Raw genomic sequence first — 5,597 nt, 5'->3', positions numbered from 1 at the left:
AGCTCGACGAGATTTTGAAGATGTCGCAACAAATCATGATTGCATCTTGATGAATTTCCATGAAAAATAGTACTTTATGTGCTCAAACACCCAACTTTTGTGACTTTTCAAACTTTGAAGCTCGATAACTTCGGCAAATTAGGACCAAATTTGTTAAACAAAGTGTCACATTAATCAGCTCGAAGAGTCCTTTAAAATGACACAACACATCATGATTGCATCTTGATGAATTTCCAAGACAAATAGTACTTTATGTGCTCAAACACACAACTTTTGTGACTTTTCAAACTTTGAAGCTCGATAACTTCGGCAAATTAGGACCAAATTTGTTAAACAAAGTGTCACATTAATCAGCTCGACGAGATTTTGAAGATGTCGCAACAAATCATGATTGCATCTTGATGAATTTCCATGAAAAATAGTACTTTATGTGCTCAAACACCCAACTTTTGTGACTTTTCAAACTTTGAAGCTCGATAACTTCGGCAAATTAGGACCAAATTTGTTAAACAAAGTGTCACATTAATCAGCTCGAAGAGTCCTTTAAAATGACACAACACATCATGATTGCATCTTGATGAATTTCCAAGACAAATAGTACTTTATGTGCTCAAACACACAACTTTTGTGACTTTTCAAACTTTGAAGCTCGATAACTTCGGCAAATTAGGACCAAATTTGTTAAAAAAGTGTTAAATTAATCAGCTCGACGAGATCTTTAAAATAACACAACACATCATGATTGCATCTTAATGAATTTCCATGAAAAATAGTACTTTATATGGTCAAACACAAAACTTTTGTGACTTTTCACACTTTGTAGATCGATAACTTCAGCAAATGAGGACCAAATTTGTTAAACAAAGTGTCACATTAATCAGCTCGACGAGATTTTGAAGATGTCGCCACAAATCATGATTGCATCTTGTTGCATTTCCAAGAAAAATAGTACTTTGTGTGCTCAAACACACAACTATTGTAACATTTCAAACTTCGAAGCTCGATAACTTCGGCAAATTAGGACCAAATTTGTTAAACAAAGTGTCAAATTAATCAGCACGACGAGATCTTTAAAATAACACAACACATCATGATTGCATCTTGATGAATTTCCATGAAAAATAGTACTTTATATGCTCAAACACAAAACTTTTGTGACTTTTCACACTTTGTAGATCGATAACTTCCTCAAATGAGACCCAAATTTGTTAAACAAAGTGTCAAATTAATCAGCTCGACGAGATCTTTAAAATGACACAACACATGATGATTGCATCTTGTTGAATTTCCAAGACAAATAGTACTTTATGTGCTCAAACACAAAACTTTTGTGACTTTTCAAACTTTGAAGCTCGATAACTTCGGCAAATAAGAACCAAATTTGTTAAACAAAGTGTCAAATTAATCAGCACGACGAGATCTTTAAAATGACACAACACATCATGATTGCCTCTTGATAAATTTCCAAGACAAATAGTACTTTATATGTTCAAACACACAACTTTTGTAACATTTCAAACTTCGAAGCTCGATGACTTCGGCAAATGATCACCACATTTCTTAAACGAAGTGTCAAATTAATCAGCTCCACGAGATCTTTGAGACGTCACAACAAATCATGATTGCATCTTGATGAATTTCCAAGACAAATAGTACTTTATGTGCTCAAACACAAAACTTTTGTGACTTTTCACACTTTGTAGATCGATAACTTCGGCAAATGAGACCCAAATTTGTTAAAGAAAGTGTCAAATTAATCAGCTCGGCGAGATCTTTAAAATGACACAACACATCATGATTGCATCTTGTTGAATTTCCAAGACAAATAGTACTTTATGTGCTCAAACACCCAACTTTTGTGACTTTTCAAACTTTGAAGCTCGATAACTTCGGCAAATTAGGACCAAATTTGTTAAACAAAGTGCCAAATTAATCAGCTCGATGAGATCTTTAAAATGACACAACACATCATGATTGTATCTTGATGAATTTCCAAGACAAATAGTAGTTTATATGGTCAAAACACAAAACTTTTGTGACTTTTCACATGTTGTAGATCGATAACTTCAGCAAATGAGGACCAAATTTGTTAAACAAAGTGTCACATTAATCAGCTCGACGAGATTGTGAAGATGTCACAACACATCATGATTGCATCTTGATGAATTTCCAAGACAAATAGTACTTTATGTGCTCAAACACACAACTTTTGTGACTTTTCAAACTTTGAAGCTCGATAACTTCGGCAAATTAGGACCAAATTTGTTAAACAAAGTGTCACATTAATCAGCTCGACGAGATTTTGAAGATGTCACAACACATCATGATTGCATCTTGATGAATTTCCAAGACAAATAGTACTTTATATGCTCAAACACACAACTTTTGTGACTTTTCAAACTTTGAAGCTCGATAACTTCGGCAAATAAGAACCAAATTTGTTAAACAAAGTGTCACATTAATCAGCTCGACGAGATTTTGAAGATGTCACAACACATCTTGATTGCATCTTGATGAATTTCCAAGACAAATAGTACTTTATGTGCTCAAACACCCAACTTTTGTGACTTTTCAAACTTTGAAGCTCGATAACTTCGGCAAATTAGGACCAAATTTGTTAAACAAAGTGTCAAATTAATCAGCACGACGAGATCTTTAAAATAACACAACACATCATGATTGCATCTTGATGAATTTCCATGAAAAATAGTACTTTATGTGCTCAAACACACAACTTTTGTGACTTTTCAAACTTTGAAGCTCGATAACTTCGGCAAATAAGAACCAAATTTGTTAAACAAAGTGTCAAATTAATCAGCTCGACGAGATTTTGAAGATGTCACAACACATCATGATTGCATCTTGATGAATTTCCAAGACAAATAGTACTTTATATGCTCAAACACACAACTTTTGTGACTTTTCAAACTTTGAAGCTCGATAACTTCGGCAAATTAGGACCAAATTTGTTAAACAAAGTGTCAAATTAATCAGCTCGACGAGATCTTTAAAATAACACAACACATCATGATTGCATCTTAATGAATTTCCATGAAAAATAGTACTTTATATGGTCAAACACAAAACTTTTGTGACTTTTCACACTTTGTAGATCGATAACTTCAGCAAATGAGGACCAAATTTGTTAAACAAAGTGTCACATTAATCAGCTCGACGAGATTTTGAAGATGTCGCAACAAATCATGATTGCATCTTGTTGCATTTCCAAGAAAAATAGTACTTTGTGTGCTCAAACACACAACTATTGTAACATTTCAAACTTCGAAGCTCGTTAACTTCGGCAAATGAGGACCAAATTTGTTAAACAAAATGTCAAATTAATCAGCTCGACGAGATCTTTAAAATGACACAACACATCATGATTGCATCTTGATGAATTTCCATGAAAAATAGTACTTTATATGCTCAAACACAAAACTTTTGTGACTTTTCACACTTTGTAGATCGATAACTTCCTCAAATGAGACCCAAATTTGTTAAACAAAGTGTCAAATTAATCAGCTCGACGAGATTTTGAAGATGTCGCAACAAATCATGATTGCATCTTGATGAATTTCCATGAAAAATAGTACTTTATGTGCTCAAACACCCAACTTTTGTGACTTTTCAAACTTTGAAGCTCGATAACTTCGGCAAATTAGGACCAAATTTGTTAAACAAAGTGTCACATTAATCAGCTCGAAGAGTCCTTTAAAATGACACAACACATCATGATTGCATCTTGATGAATTTCCAAGACAAATAGTACTTTATGTGCTCAAACACACAACTTTTGTGACTTTTCAAACTTTGAAGCTCGATAACTTCGGCAAATTAGGACCAAATTTGTTAAAAAAGTGTTAAATTAATCAGCTCGACGAGATCTTTAAAATAACACAACACATCATGATTGCATCTTAATGAATTTCCATGAAAAATAGTACTTTATATGGTCAAACACAAAACTTTTGTGACTTTTCACACTTTGTAGATCGATAACTTCAGCAAATGAGGACCAAATTTGTTAAACAAAGTGTCACATTAATCAGCTCGACGAGATTTTGAAGATGTCACAACACATCATGATTGCATCTTGTTGCATTTCCAAGAAAAATAGTACTTTGTGTGCTCAAACACACAACTATTGTAACATTTCAAACTTCGAAGCTCGATAACTTCGGCAAATTAGGACCAAATTTGTTAAACAAAGTGTCAAATTAATCAGCACGACGAGATCTTTAAAATAACACAACACATCATGATTGCATCTTGATGAATTTCCATGAAAAATAGTACTTTATATGCTCAAACACAAAACTTTTGTGACTTTTCACACTTTGTAGATCGATAACTTCGGCAAATGAGACCCAAATTTGTTAAACAAAGTGTCAAATTAATCAGCTCGACGAGATCTTTAAAATGACACAACACATCATGATTGCATCTTGATGAATTTCCAAGACAAATAGTACTTTATGTGCTCAAACACACAACTTTTGTGACTTTTCAAACTTTGAAGCTCGATAACTTCGGCAAATTAGGACCAAATTTGTTAAACAAAGTGTCAAATTAATCAGCTCGACGAGATCTTTAAAATAACACAACACATCATGATTGCATCTTGATGAATTTCCATGAAAAATAGTACTTTATGTGCTCAAACACCCAACTTTTGTGACTTTTCAAACTTTGAAGCTCGATAACTTCGGCAAATTAGGACCAAATTTGTTAAACAAAGTGTCACATTAATCAGCTCGAAGAGTCCTTTAAAATGACACAACACATCATGATTGCATCTTGATGAATTTCCAAGACAAATAGTACTTTATGTGCTCAAACACACAACTTTTGTGACTTTTCAAACTTTGAAGCTCGATAACTTCGGCAAATTAGGACCAAATTTGTTAAACAAAGTGTCACATTAATCAGCTCGACGAGATTTTGAAGATGTCGCAACAAATCATGATTGCATCTTGATGAATTTCCATGAAAAATAGTACTTTATGTGCTCAAACACCCAACTTTTGTGACTTTTCAAACTTTGAAGCTCGATAACTTCGGCAAATTAGGACCAAATTTGTTAAACAAAGTGTCACATTAATCAGCTCGAAGAGTCCTTTAAAATGACACAACACATCATGATTGCATCTTGATGAATTTCCAAGACAAATAGTACTTTATGTGCTCAAACACACAACTTTTGTGACTTTTCAAACTTTGAAGCTCGATAACTTCGGCAAATTAGGACCAAATTTGTTAAAAAAGTGTTAAATTAATCAGCTCGACGAGATCTTTAAAATAACACAACACATCATGATTGCATCTTAATGAATTTCCATGAAAAATAGTACTTTATATGGTCAAACACAAAACTTTTGTGACTTTTCACACTTTGTAGATCGATAACTTCAGCAAATGAGGACCAAATTTGTTAAACAAAGTGTCACATTAATCAGCTCGACGAGATTTTGAAGATGTCACAACACATCATGATTGCATCTTGTTGCATTTCCAAGAAAAATAGTACTTTGTGTGCTCAAACACACAACTATTGTAACATTTCAAACTTCGAAGCTCGATAACTTCGGCAAATTAGG

Source organism: Euwallacea fornicatus, unplaced genomic scaffold (genome assembly GCF_040115645.1).
Source record: "Euwallacea fornicatus isolate EFF26 unplaced genomic scaffold, ASM4011564v1 scaffold_99, whole genome shotgun sequence".
Classification (NCBI taxonomy): Eukaryota; Metazoa; Arthropoda; class Insecta; order Coleoptera; family Curculionidae; genus Euwallacea; species Euwallacea fornicatus.
The sequence above is the reverse complement of the archived record's forward strand: the minus strand, read 5'-3'. Positions refer to the sequence as shown.